This window comes from Aedes aegypti, chromosome 2 (genome assembly GCF_002204515.2).
Source record: "Aedes aegypti strain LVP_AGWG chromosome 2, AaegL5.0 Primary Assembly, whole genome shotgun sequence".
Taxonomy (NCBI): Eukaryota; Metazoa; Arthropoda; class Insecta; order Diptera; family Culicidae; genus Aedes; species Aedes aegypti.
The window spans coordinates 404,943,719-404,967,174 of record NC_035108.1 but is presented as its reverse complement, the minus strand read 5'-3'; the positions used below and the strand labels follow the sequence as shown (position 1 = coordinate 404,967,174).

The 23,456-nt window shown below is 38.5% G+C and overlaps 1 protein-coding gene across 2 annotated transcripts in view; it reads right to left on the bottom strand.

The window, feature by feature from the left end:
• Positions 1-23,456, bottom strand: part of LOC5575840 (bone morphogenetic protein receptor type-1B) — a 582,449-nt gene that overhangs the window by 557,712 nt on the left and 1,281 nt on the right. The gene's annotated exons all lie outside the window — the stretch shown is intronic.

Genomic DNA, 23,456 nt, shown 5'->3' with positions numbered 1-23,456 from the left:
AAGCATGTTCGAATCATGAATGGTACCTCTCTTTCTTACATTCATAAGCTAATGAAAACTAAGGTTTTTACCAAAATTGCGTATACTTCATGCGTAAATTCGTCAACTTTTTGAAACAATGATTTCTATCATTTTGACTGACACTACCGAAAATTCATGTCTCACATGACTTCTGCAGATGATGTGATCAAGAAAAATGCGATTGTTACTAAATATGACGATTCCGTTGTCAAATCTTTTATAAGTATATTCAATTAGGCAACATTAACTAATTACAATTAAGAATGTAGAATTTCCTTAGGAAATTGCCTACTTTTAGGCGTATTCCGCGGTTCAAAGTGTTTTTAATTTTGAAATAACTCAAAAAGTAAATGACTTGTAAGAGGTTAGTCTTCATATTCGGCTTCAGGGGCCATGATTTTAGTAAGTAACGTTATTTCCAATATTACCGAACGTTGTTTACTTGGGTGATCAATGTTACCCCATATCAGCTGAATCAAAAATGACTTAAAACATTTATTTAAACATGTTTAAATCTTTCGAAAAGCAAAATGAAGTATATAGTTAGGAGCTGTGGTGCCAGTACTTGTTTTAAAAATATAAAACTTGTAACATTTGTATTGTGAAATGAAAAATTTAAGAAAAACTAAAAAAATGATCAATGTTACCCCGGATTACGGTACCAATGCGATTCAAATAGTTATGGAGTGACTACCGTAAATTCGGGGGAAAATGTTCGGTAAGGTGAGAGCGCCGATATCAATGTAACCTAAAGTAAATGAACGTCATTTGTCTTAACAATGGTCAAATTGTGTGCTGTAAAGTTTTTGATGTTAAAGAATGCTCATTAAAAAAAAATCTGTAAAAATGCAGAACAAAACAAAAAATATATGTTAAAATAATAGAAGTTCTGTTAGATAGTTTGAAATTATTTTGGAAATTGCCTACATTTAGGCGTTTTACGTGGTATTCTTAAAATTAAGTTACGAATTATTTTTGTAAATATTTTGTTGTTAAGAATTTAACAAGCATATTCGGATTCCGGGAGCCCAAATTAAGTAGATAGAATTGTTTTCAAAACAAACAATCAATGATAAGTGATCAATCTTACCCCGAAATGGAATCCCACGATTTTTTTTTTATTTTAGAGATAATTTTTAGCACCAAAATCACATTTGTTAGAAAATTTCGTTACATGAGCCAATGAGGCACACCGGCGTACTTGTTCTCCTGCATTCAATTGTTTGGCATTGACAACATCATAGAAAACAGATCAGAAAACCCGTGAAATAATATCAATTTCACCCGAAATTACGGTACAAAAAAAAACGCTGATCAGATTTGAAATGGCCGTTCAAAACCTGATTGACACATGAACGTAGCAAATCAGCAACAATATTGTTGTTCAAGATCCTTATCAACTAGAAGGTTGAAGTCTCTGGCAATGATATTCCGCTATATTCAGAATCATTTAATTGAGTTATAGAACCAAAAAAGATGGTTTTCATGACTTCCCTTATAGTCTGTTGGAGCGCAGTTGTGAAGATTTTGTATTTTTTAAGGTGAAGATGAATCGAAGCCAAACTTGAAATTTTCAAGAGCACGGATCTGGAGAACCAAACATCCGTTTAAGCTGAAAACTTAATCGATTGGTCACTAGCTGGTTGTGACCAATCGATTAGGTTTTCAGATCAAACGGGTGTTTGGTTCGCCAGATCTGTGCTCTTGAAAATTTGAAGTATGGCGTCGATTCATCTTCACCTTAAGCGCCATTTTTTTCACCTCTTCCTTCAATTTGCTGAATATATTATATCAACCTTCTAGCGAATAAGAAAGAGGTAGATAAGATTAAAGATTTATTTCTATTAGCGCCACCTAGTGGATGAATTTCCAATCAGACTCTTTACTGATAGATAGCCCTTGGTCTACTATGCCGAAGACACCAACCTTTTAGTTGATAAGGACCTTAAGATACAGAAAATTAAAAAAAAAAATACTAGTGCCACCTAGCGGATTAATTCTTATTGAGACTCTTCACCGCCATATATTCTGATGAACAGCTTTGCCGAAGATGCCAATCTTCTAACTAATAAGCATCTTAAGTGAATTTCATGATGAAAATTTGTTTTATATCTCAAGATCTCAAGCGCCACCAAGCGGATAAATTTTCAATTAGATTTTTCACCTCCAGCCCTCCAGCCCTAAATCTGCTTAAGGATCTTGAGGTAATAAAGATTGAAGATTTTATTTTACTAGCGCCACCTAGCGGATGAATTTCCAATCAGGCTTTTTACCGCCAGAGAGCTCTTGATATGTTGAACAGCTTTGCCGAAGGCCAGATAGCCCTCGGTATGCCGAATAAGTTTGCCGAAGATACCAAAATTCTAGCTCTTGGATGTTGAGATATCGGTTTGAGGCCAACTTTGGACCCCTCGTGTCCACGCAATTTTCGTTATTAAAAAAAGGGGGAGGGATCAGGGTAGATGTCTCACCCAAGGATTGTAAGACCAACTAATCGCATTTACTTAAAAATTTATTTCAAATTAATTGATCTACTGGTTTTCGAATTATGGCCATTTAAAAATTCAAGATCAATCTCGGGCTTTTAAAGGTTATTTATTTTCAATAATATCACAGGCCACGAAGAATCAAAAACCTGCTCATGGGGGTCATATCAATGCCGTTTTGCCTAGAATTCCGAACATGACTCTTATTCCGAGCACTCGACTTTTTAAAGGGATTTTACAAGAAAATCACTCAAATTTCTTCATTGGATGATTAATTTTCGTATAAATCAAGTCCTCTGCTTTAAAACATTGCGAAAATATCAATTATTACCTTTGAAATCGACATTGTACGGAATATGAGTCATATTCGGAACTTGAGACAAAACGGTACCATGATTCCGCCAATCACCATTGAACGCCCGCCATTTTTCCGAGTATCCACACCACGGTGGCGTCGACGATCATCGCACACGTCAGTGATCCCACTGACATCCCCACACACAACAAAACCATTATCATCATTAGAATGCACGTTTGCGGATGGTGAGGAGGCTGGAATGGCCCATTTGATCGATGGATCGACCCCGCTGTGCGCGAGAAGGATCGCACGTTTAAATCAAAACTTTGAGGCTTTTTTCGCCTCTAACCTAACCGGCCGTGTCGTCACGTTGTGCTGGTATCTACACTGCCGTGCAAAAGTTTGGAGTCACTTCCTGAATAACATACGAAAGTGTTTTGTCCATATCTCGCATTGAGTATCATACAGGCGTATCTGCAGTGATCGATTTCTCTTCGTCGATTCTCTCTTTTGATTAGTACACGAAGTTCAATCGTTTTTGGTAACATTTTACGATGCAACAAGATGAAGGACAATGAGTTCTTTCTACTGAATTGAAAATAGCAGTAGAAAACAGTCGCCCGGCTAGGTAATTGGCTGAATCAAAATTGATGAAGATAAATCGATCATTGCAGTTACGCCCTTATGATACTGAACGCGAGATATGTCTGGGATTTCTCGTCAATCGAAACTCTATATGGTATGTCGCCTTCAATAAAAAGTTTGGGGTCACTAGATTTTATTTCAAACACGGAAATTCTGCAAAATCTTATACCAATTATGTACGTCCTATTTTTTAAGCCAAAAACTATTGAAAGTATTGAAAATGGCAAACATATTGACAAAAGTGGTTTGCATGCATCTCAGGTTACTCCAAACTTTTGCGTGATGACTTGAATGATTGTTTTAATAGTTTTGAACTTCACTGTTTTTTTTTTAGGAGATGACCATAAACTTTTGCACGACAGTGTTTATAGGCTTCGCGTTTTTAATCACCACATCGCGCGGCGACTCTGGCGCCAGTCGGTTCAGTGGCGCGTTTCCCAAAGTCCCGCGAAGCACATATGACACCGACCGGGGTACGAAACGGAACGAGAGACGTGGAAAGCGGAAAGCAATCGACCACGGTTCCGAAGCCGTTTTGTTGCGTTTCTTTCCTTTTTGAGATGGTTTTCCTCGCGTTATGATAAAGTGGTGTCGAGGTCGAGAGGGGAGCTTGTGTTTTTGTTTTGATTCTTCATTTGAATTTTTTGTGCGTTTGAAATCAATACCATGCCATTAGCTTAAGGGATTTGTTAGGCTATTGTTTTAGACATTTTTCGTAAGATTGGATCTCTTGGTTTCTAGCCTATTTGGGCAAAAACTTTGATATTTTGCTATGATTATTTGCAGTTGTTCAAATTTTTGGGAACGTTTTGTACCAAACTTAGGCAAGGTGATTGAGAAGAGAATTTCATAATTATACATAGAACTCTTCCGTACAGGCAGTGCATGTGTAAGTTTTACGCATGGTAAAAATTCCTTTGTCTTTTTACGCAGTAATACACTCCAGAGATTCTTCCAGCATTTTCCAGAAGTTGTGATGAAGCATTGTTCCTGGGATTTCTCAATGAATTCATCCAGTGAGATCTCGGTAAAAAATTGGATTGCCGAAATCTTGGAAAGTATTGAGATCGGGGTTCCCGGCGATACGTTTTGCCAAGGCCGGCGAAATAATTTGAGTGTGTGGCATTATTGGGAGAATAAATTTACTGATGGTCGAAGTTCTTCAAGATTCCTTATAAGGTTTCTCATGACACAACTATTTGGTTAAAATTCGTTAGGAAAAGCACTTATAAAAATTACTATAATCTGTTGGAGGCTTTTTATTTCAGATACTCATAAAAACCAAGGCTAGTTGTCTATGCTCATGGTTCGCACCGAAGAGCTTGAGACCCACTAGTCTGCAATAAAACCAATTGTCAATCATGGGAATTGAATCGATTTATTCCGGTTCCATGGTGGTAAATGAAAATGCGCACAAATCGCAGGAAATATCATCACCGTGTACTTTGCTGTGTTTATTTATAACTCGATAACATCCAGCAAAACATGTCGGAATGCAAGGTTTCCACAAGAGTAGTGGACCCTTAGTATCTACTGATGACTGGTTTGTTCCTGGTGTGACGGTCACCGCGGATTGTCCAATGAGCAGGGCCACCACCTGCTTTAAGACAACGACCGACAAGTGCGATGATGGACAGCCAGTCAAAAACCGGCTGCGGTTAGGTGGCGCCACTTGTTTTGGTTCGTGTTGTAATTGCTGTAATGAAAATGGAGACAACTGTGTTGGTTCGTTCACTTGAACTAGGGGTATTGTGAGATAAACAACCAAAAGATCAACATTTCCAAAAAGTTTAAAAACTTCAAAATCTTTATTTTTTAAATTTCAAATAATTATTTTTTTTTTAATCATGAAAACCACCATAAGTTTTAGCGAATTTCATTCAATACCGTTGTTGGGGGTGACAATGGGTCAAAAACGGATATGTGCGATTTATTTTTTGAATAACTATCGCACTTTAACTCCAATAAACTTCAAATTTGGTGTGTATGTACTTTGATGCTACATTAACAACTGTTCAAAAAAGACAAATATTTATTAACAGCGGCACCACAAGAGAATGAAAAATGAACCAATCTCACCCCATAGAGGGGGTGACATTGGGTCACTGTAATTAAAATAACTTGTTTTTGAGAATATGATTTCAAAACCTTTCACAACTGAAAAATATTGATAAAAAACGATGCAAACAAGACAAAAAGAGTATGTAAGTATGATAAAACCACTTAAAGGAAAGATTATACAGAAAATTGAAGAGCTATGAGAAAAAATATGTAAACCCAACATTTATCGTCAAGTTAACATACATTTTCTTGGTTTTTCCCTCAAATTGTCTTCAAAGTCTCATTCCCATTGCTATAAAGCCCATTCAGTTTCCCCAAAGGTGTACTGAAACAGAGATTATTTTAAACCTTCGCAAATAGTTGAATATCGGTGTGACATTCCACGATCAATAAATTTCAGGCAGAAGTTGACGTCATAATCCCAGTATTTCAGCGATCCAACTCATTTGTACTTCCGTGAGATGTTTCTATTATATGAAAACACTGACAAATAATCAAATTTTGAAAAAAAAAAAAAAACAAAAACACCCTTTTGATAAAAATTTACGATGTTGCTGCGCACGAAACACAGTTGCTGGTTTGAGAAGTTGTCAAAATGCGTTATATTGTTATTCAATGCACGGAATACTCAAGTAGACTTGTTTGATGTTTCAGAGATGCTGTATATAGAAAGAATAAACACATCTTAATGAAAAAAGAGAACACCCGGCACCGTAATATGTCAAAAAAGTGGACTTGGAATTTCATTTACTATCGTTCTTGCTTGACCCAATCTCACCCCCATTTTCAATGTTTTAGACATCGTACCGAAAAAAATGATTTTTTTGTGGGAAAATCAAACAGATTCCGGAAAATACCTGTGATGTGTAATGAAAAGATATTCAACATTCTACTAATACAACGATAGAGGCTAGAGTACATGCGTGATACTTTGTACAGGAGAAATTTAATGTTGTAAATTTTATCTAGTTTCAACATGCAAGTTTATTGATGTAGTAAACAAAAACTACTATTTCTAAAAATGTATATTGTAATAAATTATGTGTAATAATGTGTTCCCTAACATATGAATTATTAATTTTAGTACTATCAGCGTTATTAGCTGAAATATTTCACAAAACATATTTTTCCGTTTTGACCCAATCTCACCCCCTAGACCCAATCTCACCCCCTAGACCCATTGTCACCCCCATCGACGGTAATTGAAAAGACAAAATAACTTTACCGTTCGTCTTCATCCCATACCTACATAAGAAAATAAAGATTGATAGTATCGATCTTTGACAAAAGCGGCCGAGAGAGATAGCTGTTGACTTTCCTTTTTGAGAGACATCCTTCGTTTCCATGGAACTTGATTGAATTGTTGAGAAGCAGAAGAAAAAACCCTATCACGTTTCTCACTAACATCGGACATTGATGCCGTTATAAGTCCAATCGCATTATTCCAATAACACATACGGGTAGTGATATCAGTGAGAGACAATACCGGTTCCTGCGGCGTCCGCGCAGCGCATTTGATGGGAAAATTGCGGGGGAAATTGATTTTCCATCGATCCGATGCTGATCACGTCGCGCGCAAAGTCGTTCCGTGGGAAAGTCGGAAATTGTGTCGTTTCGCTGAAGGGGACCGTTAGTGCGTGTCAGAGTGTTTGTCACTCTGGTTGTTTGAAGGAAAGTAGATACCTACATCGAGCGAAAAACTTAATCGCTGGTACAAGTAGGAAACCCTGCAAGTGAGACAATCATCGGAATAGAAAGTTCAAACGTCTATCCCTAAAAATGGGAGGATATTCGACGCTTCGACTAATTCCACCCAAATGAGAGGATTAAGTAATTTAAACATTATAAGTTGGTTCGTTTGATGTTGGGCTATGCGACTACATAGCATTCTGAATAAGAACGACACTGAACAGCAATACGTGACTCCTAGAGTGTTTCTTCCTTTGAAACGGGCTTGGCGTCAGCGGGCATCAGATTTCATTCAGAAAACCGATCGCTACTTTCCGGACTAAATCCAGGACGGGATGTGATGCGATCATAATACTACAATTAGTCCACGGGATTCTAAAGCTGCGATGGTTCACTGGTTGCGTCCCGGGAGGATTTTATGGCCCTAATAGCTTTATTGTCCTCGTTGCGGGATACGAGATTTGACGTTTGTCGTTTGTACCTTAGTTCTGGTCGTGGCACAAGTGTTATTCCTAGCGTTCTTCCGCAGCAAAGCATAATAGTCACTTTTATGGGTTTGTCGAGGAGTCGCACTGAAATCAGTGAATCGTGACGCGTTTACAAGTGTATCGAAGCGGCATAAGATTTATTCCTGGGGTAATATTATTGTCCGTTCGGACTTTGGAAACAAGTGACCACGTGAGTCGATTGCCGCTCGAGGAAGACATTTATTGGAATCATAAATGTTGGAAATCTAAGCTTTTTATTACGACAAAGCAATAAACCAGGCGGTTTGAATCGCAGATCGAACTTATATTTTGTTCGGTTGATTTCAATAGCTGTACGTGCATTGCATAAGGAGAAACGAACGAGTACTACTATCATAAATCATATTGAAGATTAAGGTGAACTCTTTATTAGCATTGACCAAGCTTTACAGGATAACTAATAAGGAAAATAGCAGTAGTTGATAACTGAGAGTCGTGGGTTCAAATCATACTACTTGAGGGTCTTAACAGGTTGGAGATTTTCTTGGCTTCCCAAGGCATAGAATATACGCATACACCCGATTCTGTTTTGCACGGATTTTTTTTTTTACACGGCCGTGCAAAAAAAGTTTCCATACATTTTTTTCTATCAAAACCTTATTTTTGCATGAAACTTCGAGACATGGTGTTACTTTTTTGCACGGTTTTTGAAATTTTGAACTGAAAACTTTTTTTGCACGGTACGCACCCCCCGTGCAAAAACAGAATCGGGTGTATAGGGTTTTGTTCTACTTCGTCGTAAGCGCTACTATTCGTCGTATCAAACTTTAAATGCTCCACTACGGCGGATATTCAAACTTACCTGCAACATAGATTCATTATCCAAGTGTAATTTTGTGAAAGCTGATATGGTTTGTACACTTCTACACCAAAAATGCAATAAAACTACTGTATTTCGGTAAATAACTTCAGTTCAATTATCCACTTTGCACTTTTTCACCGTAATCGCATGGACGAACACGATTTGAGAGAAATGCTTAGAGATCGACTGAGCCACACAACTTTCAAACACAAGTTTCTTCCCGCCCCCGTGGGTGACTTACTTCACCGGGCACTTATTTTCACTATGGAAAACCTTCGTACTTCTTCACTGAAGGATTTCATTCGAATCACACGCCGTAAAACTTCAATAAATCACCAAATTTTACGAAATTTCCTCAACCGTCGCGTATAATTGAGAATGTAAACAAATTTCAATCCGTCGTACTGAGAAAAAAAAGCTTGTGCGCATCAATGTGTGCGCGATGCTCGACGTAAAAATACGCTTCCTTTGATTGTGTTGTTTTCGCTGTACTGTGAGCAAATGCCATAATTGTACGGTCAAAAGGAATTGTGTTCATATGTTTGGGCTGAATTTTGATGACGAACAATTAATGTTAAAGGAAATTAGTATTTTCCATCATGCTGAAGGAATGGAGGGAGATGCCCGTAGATCTATATATTCTAGTAAAACATTTTATTATAGCGTTGATATGTTGTGTTTAAAAAAAAAACTTTTAACCACTCAATACACACAGTGAGCGGTAAGTTGTGAGACGAATCTGGAAACTGATTGCGACGGAGTTGAAAACGATACGACGGATTGAGAACACGGTAAGATGCATTCCCAGTCAACATTTCGGTTGGTATGTTTTTTGCTTTACATCATTATATATAAATCAAATCACTCGTATAAAATGCATGAAAACGCTATATACACACCAAAGTGGAGGCCATATACGCACTTCGCACGACTTTTTCAGACTTTCCATAATCAGCAATACGATGCCACAAAATTCCGATAAAAATAAAAAAAAGTTTCCAGTGAGACTCGAACACCGGACCTTTGGATCCCTAAACCGGTACCATACCACTACACCACAGACCGCTACATGAATATGGTGTGATTATTTGCACAGCACACACGCTTTGTTATTCTTTGAAGCCCACCGCCAGAAGATACCGACCTCGGGTGGCAAATTTTGCTAGGTTATTGCGATTTCATTTGATGCTAATCTACATTGATATATGATCTGTCAGTTTATACAACTTGATGCGATTCTAGAGCATGAGCATGAGCATGAGCATGATTGATCGCCCGTTATTGCAAGAACAGCTGTACTTACACAGGGAACCAACAGACGCTACTCGGGATCAGTATCATCCTCAATGTGTAAATACTGGTGCTCTTATTATTATAATAAACAATACCGGCGCCGGCTGCGTCCGAATGCAGGTCAATTTGGGAATGGGAGGGAAATGTTGACGTGTTACTTGCTTTACAGAAGCCGAGAAGTCCTCTACACTTCCACAAGAAAACACTGGGAGTTTGGATATGGGAAAGGATTCGTTTTGGTAAACGGTAAATATATAATTCGAAATGAATACGTGAGCATATACACGAATGACCGCACTATCCAAACCAGACACGATACTGATTTCGTTGCTCGCTCGACAGGAGCATACAACAGGTTCAACGTATCAAACTCTACTGATGCGTTTTTTTTTTTGTTTTTCACCGGCGCATTTCGTTTTTTTCTTCCGCGCAACGCGAACCGGACACAATGGATCCGGATTCCGTCGCTCGCCCACAAGGAGCATGCAACAGATTCAGCGGATCCAACACTACTCATTTCAATCACTTTACTGTAAGCCATACAAACTGGACAATTGATTCTGGATTGAAATAATCACTCCTAGCACCTAGCACAATAATCATAACCGAAGCCTTTTCACAATTTAAACCGTATTCTTTTCAACATAACAATGTACTAAATGGCAATATCCAACGTTAGAACTATATAACTGATGATACTGCAATATTTCATCAAAATCACACTTATCACAAACGAAAGAGTGGCATAGCACCAGCCAAACCACCAGCGAAAATGCGAAAAAAAACGTGATCTATACAACTTGATGCGATTCTAGATTATACTATTTACGGCATGGTTTGTTGTCAACAAAGTTTGTCGACAATGAATCGTAGTGGAGAATTATATACAATTTGTGTTAACATTTATTCGTTTTGATTTGACATATTGTGCGATTCTGATTTTTGACGTATGAATATGAGATTTTTGGTTCACTGGGTTTTCTTTGCATTATTTCCAAAAAGAGATCAAGATTTATCAAAATGTTATTGTACAATGCTAAAGCCGTTTTGAGAAAGAATTGTTTGGCATCGGTTTGTATCAGCATCATTCACTGCAATACTGGGGAATTTGCAGTTCTCACTGATCAATGCTTAATACGATGGCTACTAGCACATCACCCTATACATGCACATGCGATTAACAAAAACACTAACCTGGAACATAACGTGAGAATAAAGAAAAGAAGGGATAACCAAGTAAAACTAGAACAAAAATTGATGGGTAGTAGAAATCAGGTCAATGGCAAAATATTTGCAAAAGAAAATACAACTATTTTTTTGAACACTAAGCTGAGAAGCAGGCTTTGTCCCAGTGACGACGTAATGCCAAGAAGAAGAAGATTACTTTACATAACGCAACAATCTCTTCTAATAATATAAGAATTTATTCAAGCATTCAGAGTCTACACAACGAGAAGAAATTTGACACGCTTAATATTGTGAAAAATGTCCGTTAAGTGATTGGACGAATGAATGATTTTTAAACTTTTGTTTAATTTAGCATGACAGCTTTAGCAAAATAAACTAACTCTTCAAACAATCACAACTCTTTCCGTAATTCATTCTCACCATCTATACCAACTTCATCTCAAAACAATCAATTCCAGGAAAGCAACAAATCATACCATCCTGACAAGCCGAGATGCCCATCTGCTTGAAGGGATCCCAGCATGGCGTCCGGCACGTCGTCCAAACTGCAGCCGTCCATCTTCACATCGATGATGACCCCCTTACGCCCTTACTGCGGCGGCCAGGATTCTTGCTCGAAACTGTAATTTCCGCACAACAATTGGCCAAAAAGTACTTAAAGCGCGCCATCGCATCACGGGTCGCCGTATGTCCATTTATAGGTTTTGTATGTGATTCCTTGGAAATCAGCTTTCGCGCTGCGATAATTTATGATATGTGAGTTTCAGCGCGAATGTAGAAAAAAGGATTCATTCATCTAATTCTGGACTCGACCTTTCTGACATTGTTGGATGAAATTTGAAATTAAATTATCATTTGAATTTTTCATTAACTTATTTATTAATTAATTAATCATTGGACAATCTGTAGTCAGATATTTTGAAATCATCAATTGATTCTTAGATATAAGAAACCACAACGATGTTCCACCGTTTCTTGTGCATCAGGTTCGATGTTTCACAGTCTGATTAAACGGGAAGCAAACAAGTGTACGCGGGAATCGAACGAACACAGAAAAAAACCCTCGCGGAATCTCGGCGTCCTCTCTTCGGGGATGCGTTGGAAAATTTTCCCATAATGCTGGTAAGTGATACGTGCTCGTTGCCTTATCGGAGATGTTTGCGCGTCGCCGTCAACAGCAGTTCCGTAAACGGGGATGCGTAAGTACTGACCGACCGAACCGAACGATGGAAACTTGAATCCGACTCCTCCAGAGATGAAAGCCCATATCGACAGCGACGCGACCCATACCCGTCAAGGTAAGACAACTTTTTTACCATTTATTGTGCGTTGTTGATTATTATTCGATGATTCCTTCTCACTGGGTACTTATGGCTTGTGGTGGCCGAACGCTTACCGGAGTTCAGCGGACTCTCGTCGTCTTGCATCTCTCCAATCTGGCGGGACTGCATAAATATTTAGTGATAATTAAAAATTCAAGCAAACGGCAAATAATGAGCCGACGAGTAGGTACATACCAAGAAAGGCAGCAGAATATTTTAAAGGTTTTCCCCTTTGAAAAGGAGAAGAATGGATGTGTCCCAATGGAACGGTTGATGCCAGGTTTATTTACTGTACTCATCGGATAAAGCGATGAATAGGGGGAGATCCCCCAATACCAGAAACTTAATCCGATATATTCAGAAATTTGAAATTATTGGTTTTATGTGACGTAGGGTAGGTGGACCAGTTATGGCCATAGTGGTTCCCTATTTCGCCATACGTTTTTTGAATCATTGAAAGTTTTCGCTTGAGCTTGAGCTAGATTGGCCGCCCGTGGATGCTACTCCAGTATCGCCAGATCAGCTGCACTTACACAAGGAACCAACCGAATGACTGCTTGAGACTAACAGGCATCCTCAGTGTATAAGTGCTGGTGATCTTCTATTTTTAGACGACAATGGTGCCTGCCACCAATGTTGCTGAACAACGATCGGAAACGCGAGGCACGATGAATTTTCGTAGGCATCAAAACAGAATCTGCGAATAAACACAAACAACCGTTCGGGCGCTTTATTCGTTCGTGTTTCATTTTCGGATCGCTGTTTCTCCCGACGCTATCATCGGGTGATTTTCCATCGCTTGGTAATGTGAACGGTACGATCCACGCCGCCTGCTCTTCGCGAAGAACAGAAAAATATTCATTTCGATCATCTTCATGTGGGCTTGCAACAATCACGCTAAACTTGCTCCGCTCAAAAATGAGTGCCGAGCGCACAAAATTGGCCTCTTTTCGTGCAGCACAGATTCTGTGCAAAGGGGCTGTACACAGTTTTGTGCAAACGCTGGTAAACAAAACTGAATGAGTGAATTGCGCACAGAGGAGGAACGCTTGGAATGCGGAATTCGTTTCCATTTTTGTTTTGCTTCTGAAAACATAAAAAAAAACATTCCAATTTTAAAGATTTTCAGAGATTTTTTCATTTGAATAGCCGAAGCGGAAGCAAATGGGGAAAAAACTTTCGCATTTGCGACCACCTTCCGGCTTTTCGCTTGAAAACATCTCAGAAAACTCCCCATCTTACCAACGGCCAACTGTTTGCTACCACGCGGGATATCATTGACAGTTCCCTTTCCATCGATCTCGGACAGCCGAAGGCGAAAACGTCGGCAACTCACAGAATTAGTGCGACCTACTCAGAATTTTCACTTAGTCAGCCAATTCTGCATTGGTTGCCTCATTCTGTGTAGTTTCAACACATGCGCTGCGTGGAGCTGGCTTAGCGTGGAGTGTTTGCTTGACTTTACGAGAAGAAGCAACCTTGCAATGAATCACGAGAATGAACAGCACGTAGATAAATGAATCCTACGAGGGGAGAGGCTTCGCGAACCACTTATCGGTGTGTTCATTTTGCTTCTTCGACGTTGCATCCGTTCGCTTTTTGCGATGCTCTTCGTGACGCAAAAATGAAAAATGAATTTTGGCGAATGTTGGATCGCGAAGATGCGTCGATCATTGTTCACGAAGAAGATCCATCGCAACCCTGCCTGCCACGTCAGAATGCAGACCAATGTGGGGAAGGGGGAGGAATTGATGATGTATTATATTGGCTCCCACGTAGACCGTATATACCACTGCATCTACGCCAGTTCATGCGGGAGTGTATGGATTGGGGGAAAGGCATGGCAGAAAGGTTTGCTTTTGTGGTTAGCAGACTGCCTATGAATCAGGCGTAAGGAAAGGCATGCGCGTGGAAGAATGGAAGCGTTGAGGAGACGGTTTCTTGTCCGTCTCTGGTTCTAGCGTTTGCTATGAACGAATAGTTTGAGTGTGATAGATTTAGAATGGAAGATAGAAGCAAGTGAGAGATATACAACTACAAAGTACGAGGAAAGGGACGGGCCTGGGATTGAACCCATGACCTTCTGCTTATGAAGCAGAAGCGGTAGCCATCAGACCACCAACCCCGTCCTTTTTAAATCATTGAACGTTTTCGTTCTAAAAATTGCAATTGACTGCTATAAGTATCATTTGAACATTCCATTCATTGCTTATATCTAGGTATTCTGTGTAAGACAACACTTTCATCCTAATTTGGTAAAACTAAATTAAGCATTTATTAACATTTTGTTAACAAAATAATAGGGACAATGAAAGCAATATGAACATACGGGGCAATGAAGACTGGACTCGAACAAAATGAGACACACAAATATGGTCACCAAAAATTCATTTTAAATCGGATACTTCTCAAATTTTCAGGGATTAAATAATTATAAATTAGCTATGTTTTGGCATAATTTATTTATTGAATTTCCTCCCCCAACACTGCTTATGAGATCATGGGCGAGGGTTTTCCCATCTTTCTTACACAACTTTTCCCAATTTTTCCTCAAAGCTTCATCGGTTTTGAATGTTTTTTTTTTGATTTTCTTCAACTTCTTCTTTTCGATTGGACGAAGTTCTGGTGTATTTGGCGGGTTCCCCTCTTTCGGGACAACATTAACGCCCTTCGCTTCGTCGTACTAATCCATTACAAGCTTAGCGTAATGGTACGAAGCAAGTTCCGGCCAGAACAGTGTGGGACCACGGTCAGAGCGGAGGAAGGGCAGCAAGCGCTTCTGCAAGCATTCCTCTCGATAAATTTGCCCGTGTATGGTGCCGTTTGTAACGAACTTTTCTGGTACCTCCATGCGGGACGTACCGACAAAAAACTTAAAAAACTTGAGGCCGGGAATTTGTTCGGTATCCGCAATTGGGCCATCGTGTTTTGCTTGACAGTCCATTTGGCGCCTATCTGACCTTAAAAACACGTAGCCCAGCCCAATTCATGGTCTGCTGGACGAACCACTTCGACGAATTGACGTTTTTGGCCACGTCTCGGGTGGAAAGGTTCGGGTTATTCTGAAAGTACTGCCTTATCTTCCGTGCCTTCTCTGTGTATTCCGTTTTCGGTTTTCGGTCGATTCCAGCAATCGCTCGATGGTGTTTGTCTCCTGGAACATCTTCACAACGCGGGACACGGTGGAATGGTGGATTCCAAGCCTTTAACCGATCCCTCTGTGCGACTGATCAGAATTATCGATCACCGCGCCCAAGATTTGCTGGCATAGCTCTTCTAGTTTCGAATGCATCTTGAAAACTGGACCACTGTGCATGGTTCGACTAGTATTGTACAATGTTGTGATATTAAAAAAAATCTCCAAAATAATTAAATTTCACACGAATATGGAACAACGTTTAGAACGGTCGATTTTTGGAGGTTATCCAAATCAATGATTGTTAGAAATTGGCTTGAAAATTCGACAATCTATATTTTTTATTTCCAAAAAAGGCTTGTTCTTTGAAAGCATCATCAATCAGATGCCTTATAGAAAAAAAATCAAGTTATTTTTGGAGCTACAGTATTGGACAACAAGTATTGGAATTTTAACATATATTTTCGAACGATTTTTCTAAGCACAGGTTCAAAAGTAATAACGGTTTGACTAAAGTGATTTTCTTAACTCAAAATTATAAACGATTTATCTGAAAATAGGAAAGCCCTACACTAGAAATGTCTTCAGCAAACTTGTTTATTTTTTGCTAAATCTACAGCTTTGTCGAAGATACCATGAAGCTATTCCTTTAACTTTTTTAATTACGTAAATTATGAAATTTTGTCAAAAACTCCCCTTTAGTTAAGCCGTTATTGCTTCTGAACTCGTTATTGAAAAAATCGCTCAAAAATATATGGTAAAATTCAAGTCATGTCTGATGTGCTGTGAAAATTTCATTCAAATCGGTCTTCAAATAACTGAGATCTAAGCCTCCGAAGTTGACCATTTTGTATGGAAAATCGAAAAAGTTGCAAATGTTTTGTCCAATACTGTACATATTTACAGATATAATAAAATAATTTTTCCCCGATATTTTTAAAATATATTTGGAAATAAAATATTTTAAATATAATATTTTAAGTTTAAAGGGAACTGATATGAGTTTTTTTTTTTTGGTTTAAAGTATGTCCTGGCGGAAGTGCTAATATAGTATTAATGTGAAAAATAACTTACCCCTTCATAGAGTTACTTATTTAGTCCCCACGTCACATTTAAAGCACAATAGAAAACAATTGCTTTATTTTTAGATTAGATTACACCTTTCAAGGTACAATGACAATCATCAAAATTGGCAACACTGCTGAAATAAAAACGATTTTATTTTCCACATATTATTTTCATAATATTGTATTCTGAGATTACCAATTGAAATATTCAGAGAAAAACGTTTACAATTTGCTGTACATCGATAAATATGCATACATGATTTTAAAAAACTGAGACTTTTTAGTAATACGACCATAAAGTAAAATTTATACTTAAGACTGCGATTTTAACTCACGATTTAGCTCTCGTTTATACAAATATAGTATCTTTAGTAATCTAAACTAATTTTGAACAATGTTTTTACTTTTCTCTTTTGCTGGGAGTGAAAGGATGGTGCATCAGCAAATTTGGCCATAAATAGATAAATCACAAAAGTTATTTAATGTCAGAATATAATTAATTTGTTTAGAGCTATACCTTACACGCTAAACACACTACGGTGAATTTTACCGTAATCTCAACAGCTGAACAGTTCGGTGAAATAAAACACCGTATTTCGTCGGAATTTAAAGGATTACGGTGATTTTTTAACTATTACTGTAAAAATTTACCGTACCTCGTTAATTTATTTCACCGAACTGTTCAGCTGTTGAGATTTCACAGGAATCCGCAAAATAATTTAAGTGTGTAGGGTGCGGCTTATTTTTCAAAAGTCTCAAAACCAAAAATTCGTGTGCTCTACTGAATTCAAATCACACAAAAAGAGAAACCTCAAAATCTGAGCCAAAAATATTAACATTTAAAGGTGGCGCAATCGTCATGAAGCTGAATTTTCATGTTATAAAAAATGACCTTCAGTGAAATAAACATAACTATGTTATTTTTCAACCGATTTTGAAACTTTTAGCATCATTTTCTGTCAAATTAAATTTATAAAAACTTTGTAGAACATCAAACTTGTCTAAAATAAAAACTTGTTTTAGTTAAAAATACTTTTATCCAAATTTTTCTTCATTTTACTAGAAACATAATTTTTGTTTGACCATAACTTCATTAATACTCAATCGATTCCGAATCTTTTTACATGTTTTCGAAGCGAATTTAGTTGTTTTCAAACTGTTCATACAACATATTTTTCTAAAAAATAATTTTGACTTAGGTATTTAACAAAAATTACCCAAAAACATGATTTTTTAATGAAAAAATCAAATTCCTTTGGATTATTTAAGTTTTTTGCCGGAAATATCATTTTTTCTATAAAACTTGAATTTATAAAGCATCTTGCCATAATTGGGAGTTGAATAGTGCATACATATTCTAACAGATACAAACATATTTTTGTTTCCAAATTATTTAAACATTGTTGCAAAGTCCTTTCCAAAGGATTAACAAATGAGAAGAACCTGTTTCAGCTTTAGGGATAATATTTAACTGGCAAAAATTAAAAAAAAAACTGGCCTTTTTCGTTGAAAAATCATGTTTTAGTGCAGTTTTTGCTGAATAACTTGGTCAAGATATTTTTGTTAGTGAAATGTGATGTATGAGAGGTTTAAAAACAATTGAATTCGCTTCAAAAGCATGCAAAAAGATTTGGAATCGTTTGAGTAAGCATGAAGTTATGGTCAAACAAAGTTTAAATTTTTAGTAAAGTGAGGAAAAATTTTAAATAAATTGCTTTTTACTAAAATTTGTTTTGGTTTTAGACAAATTTTGTGTTCTACAAAGTTTTTAATTTTGAAGGTATCGATGCTAAGTTTTAAAATCGGTTGAAAAATAACAAAGTTATGGTTACTTTACTGAAGGTCATTTTTTATAACTTGAAAATTAACCTGTTAGAAAACTAAACAGCTCTTTCTCTTTACTATTTAAAGAACGAGCATTGTAATTCAAAATATTAAAAATAAAATATATATTTGGATCCATTATAGAAACGTAATTTAATAACAATTTTATTAGTAAATTTTACACTAACTTGCTTCAGCCATAGTGGTGTTTTTGAATATTGCATCAATTATTTGATTCAGTTGTTCAGTTGAAAAATCAAAATCAGAGACAGACATGTTTTTTTATAGTAGGGTACAAAAAAGCTTCAAAAGCCTGGCCTGTTGTTTATTGGCACGGTAGGGGACTTACGTTAGACGTGCTTAACCACTAAAAAAAACTTTCCCTACTGCTCCTGTGCCTCGAACTCCCCCGGAACTACAACACGCAACTTCATCGGGGGAGGGCTGTGCTCATGCACTTCTGTGCCCATGCACTTCGTCAATCTCAGCCTCTAGCTGTTCTGCTCACTACGACATTTATACGGTGTTGAAGATCTCGTCGGGGATTTGGCAGCTTTCTGATCGACGACACATTCTACTCAGAGCCCTGTTGAACTTCTACTGGACGCTTATGTGCATATCGTTGCTCTACGACGATGCGTTCTCCGTTGTTGCTGTTCGAGCTCTCCTGGTTGACCAGTTGGATGCCGAGGTCGGTCCAGCGATTCCGGTTAGAGAATGGCTTTTGGTTCACTGGCGCTCCGACGACTCAAGGTGATACGCTACGTACTACTCAGAGTAGTCCCGGCGTTGGATCTATCCTACTCCGAAGATTCCCTGGCGGCGGAAAATCTGTCCAGGTCGGTCCTACAATTCCGGTGGATGGAAGCTTCTGGTTCACAAGGGCCCGAAGATCATTTGCCGGTGCAACTACGTGATCCACTCAACTAGTCTCCGACGGTGGACTTAGCCTACTCCGAAGCTGGCCGTGCAGATGTCGAGGTCGGTCCTGCGATTCCGATGGAGAAACTTCCGGTTCACACGCGTCCCGACGACCTTTTGCCGGTGATATTTCGCGAATTACTCAGCTAGACCCCGGCGGTGGATTCCGATTCGACGTTGTTCGGCCAAATGCCAGGATCGGTTCTGCAATTCCGGTTGGAGGATGACTTCCGACGACCGTATTACCGCCCTGAAAACTTATTATCGATAATACGCTACGTCCGCTCTGCTCGGTCTAGTCCCGGACGCAGGATCTAGCTAACTCCGATCGCGACCCGGAGCTCTTTGGTCTTCACGCCATCTCCTTTGCAGCAACGACATAATCGCCGTTAGCCCCCTGTTCATCGCATTCCAAGTGCTTTCATGCTGGTACATGGTATGCACGATGTTGTCCGGATTTAGGACGCTTGCGGTTTCTGACATCATCTCGCTTCGTATATCCCTGAATCGAGGACACATCCATGACCTGACAAAAACTGGGTCAGGAAAAAGTTCTCCATGTTGTCTGGTCGCCCACACCGACAAGTTAGTAATTAGCCTGTGGATTAGACAGTTTCACAAAAATCAAAATTTCTGGGATTCTACCAGTCACCCCCAAGTCCTAGTTGCAATACTAAAACAAACTACCAGGCAAATTTTCATCCAATTTGGAGAAGATTAGGAGGTGCCTCAAGTCGAATTTGTGTTTTTTGGCTATTTTTTACATTCAAAAAATTCTAACAAGAATTTGGAAAAATGAAAATCAGAATGAATACCACTGGTTGAACGTATTATTAGTACTTTACAGCTTTTGAGAACACTGTATGCCGATTAGAGATGGTTTTGACCTCATAAAATTGATTTCTGTTTATTTAAGTACCTGTAAAACATATATTTCTCTACAGTTTTTGTTCTACGAGATTCTGAACCACATGCCTAATCATAAAAGTTCAATCGTAGAATCATTCCTTTGTCATTTCTGAACATTATTGTAGTACATCATTTTTGTATCCGAATTACAGATAAATTGTAAAAAATCGTCGAAAATACGACATTCCTCATTCCCCTGCATTTAGAGCTGCTGCCAAATGGCGCAATTGCTGACATGTTACAAAATTGAACATAGTAGCTTTGCTTTTTCAATGATGGATGATGATTGAAGACAACATATAGCAAATGTCATCAACGCAGTCGTGTTTCAAACAACATTCGCATTTGATGCCAAGCATTTACATATGTGATATAGCCCGGAGGTCAAGCTTCTCGACTACTGATCTTGAGGATCAGAGTTTGATTACGCGAGTTTATTTAGAGTGTTCTTTTTTTCCAATGGACCAAATGACTTGAGGCCAACAAATTTCATCACGATTTATTGTTCAAAAGTGTTTCTTAGGGCTGAGTCTTAATCAATAGAACAACTCCCACTCCTAAGTGAATGAAGAGAAATGCTCAAGTAGTGATTTGCGCCTTTAGTCCTTTTTATATGCTGCATATAATAAACATTGGTGTTATTCGAAAAAAAGAATCAAACTCTGATCCTCAAGATCGGTAGTCGAGAAGCTTGACTTCGGGGCTATATTACATATGCAATTGTTTGGCATCAAATGCGAATGTTGTTTGAAACACGACTGCGTTGATGACATTTGCTATATGTTGTCTTCAATCATCATCCATCATTGAAAAAGCAAAGCTACTATGTTCAAGTTTGTAACATGTCAGCAATTGCGCCATTTGTGCAGCAGCTCTAAATGCAGGGGAATGAGGAATGTCGTATTTCCGACGATTTTTTACAATTTATCTGTAATTCGGAGACAAAAATGATGTACTACAATAATGTTCAGAAATGACAAAGGAATGATTCTACGATTGAACTTTTACGATTAGGCATGAGGTTAAGAATCTCGTAGAACAAAAACTGTAGAGAAATGTATGTTTTACAGGTACATTAATGAACAGAAATCAATTTTATGAGGTCAAAACCATCTCTAATCGGCATACAGTGTTCTCAAAAGTTGTAAAGTACTAATAATACGTTCAACCAGTGGTATTTATTTTGATTTTCATTTTTCCAAATTCTCGGTAGAATTTTTTGAATGTAAAAAATAGCCAAAAAAAACACGATTTTGACTTGAGGCACCTCCTAATCTTCTCCAAATTGGATGAAAATTTGTCTGGTAGTTTGTTTTAGTATTGTAACTAGGACTTGGGGGTGACTGGTTGAATCCCAGAAATTTTGATTTTTGTGAAACTGTCTACTGTGGATCCACCTTCATTTTCCCGAGTTATTCGACTCCTGCTGCCATCTCGTATCCATTCTGATGATATTCCTCACATTCATTGTGTCTCTTTACTGGTAGCATGCTATGTGATGCCAGAGCCAGAGTGATGCAGATGGGGTTCAACCGGGGATAACGCACACTGCCTCCGACTATATAGTGCGGTAGGCACTCGCCACACGTATAGCCATGAGCCGGAACGTACCTGCCAGCTTTTCTCGATTACGTTTGGTTCCCAACGCTACAGCCCAAGCAGGAACTCCGTACCTCAGTATGGACTCAGTATGATATCCTCCAATGTTGGACATAATCCGAGCTACAGCTGCTTTCGCTGCCTTTTCGCAGGCATAGTCTACGTGGCTGTTGAAGTTTAGACTGTCGTCGACCATTACTCCAAGGTGCTTTAGGGAGCGCTTCGATGAGATTGCGTGTCCTCCGACGTTGATCTCGAACTGCTGAACCGCCTGGCAGTTCCTAACCAGCACCACCTCCGTTTTGAGATGAGCCAACTGCAGTTTGACTCCAGTCATCAATGATGTCTAGCGATTCCACCGTCAGCATCTCCACCTCCTCCGCAGTCTCGCCAGTTATCGCAAGAACGACGTCATCTGCGAACCCGACGATCTCGACTTCGTTCGAAAGTGTCAAGGTTTGCACTTCATCGTTCATCATATTCCACAGAGTTGGACCAAGTATGGATCCCTGTGAAACTCCCGACATTACTCCAATTGAAATCCGTCCCTGGTTTGTGTCGTAAAACACGTCCCGGTTCTGAAAGTAACTTTGCAGAACATGTGACTAGAAGTAGGTACCTTTTCTGTTGAGATTTTCCGTTCATGAAGAGATGGAATAGCAGTTAACTGTGGCGGCATAAGCATGAATGTTTCCATATGATTAGAAATAATTCTAACCATTATCCGTAGGAAGAAATTTTGAAGGAGAGGAGCTGGAACTACCTGCGACAAAATTGGTTATTGGCTGTTGGCCTCAATATAATACCTGATGGCTATAATACCTTAACCTATACTAATATAAAACTTTACCCTGATGGGTATGATTATTAGGCAAACGAAAGTTAACTAAAAAAATGAGAATTGTTGGAGATTCTGCCAGGGGAATTCCGGCTACGGAAAATGTGGCCGTCCATTTGCCTGGTACGAGCCTCAACGATTCGTTTACGCGAAGGGCAATCCCAAAAGTTAGACTTATGGTTGCCCTCGCAATTTATTCATTTTTTTTTGGTATCTTCCTTCCGTAGCGTGAGAAAAACTTTCGCAAATCATGCATTTAGCATCCATGCGGCAATGTTTGGTATCATGACCCCACTTTTGGCACCGATTGCACTGAATGAGGTTCTGGCCCTAGGCTTTTGTCAAAGAGAATTAAATATTTAATATCATTGAGAAAGTCATTTTCGATGAATGTCATATTAGGTTCTCTTTCTCATAATGATTACTTTGACTTATTCTATTTTTGATCCCTTCGGGTGATTTAGTCATTTGAAAGACCTTTCAAGCTGACCTTCAACAAACTTTCAGTTTTATCGTCATACGTAAAAACCATATGCGTTGAGCACAATCAACAAGGATCCTTTCGTTCGATGTTTCTAATCTGATTATGGCTAGAACACACTAAGCTCTTACGGTGAATTTCACCGTAATCTTAACAGCTGAACAGTTCGGTGAAATAAAACACCGTAATTCCGTCGAAATTTTACGGATTCCGGTGATTTTTCACCGAATACTGTAAAAATTTACCGTACTCCGTTAATATATTTCACCGAACTGTTCAGCTGTTGAGATTTTTACAGGAATCCGTAAAATAATTTAAGTGTGAAGGGTTCGATTTCGTCTAAGAGGTA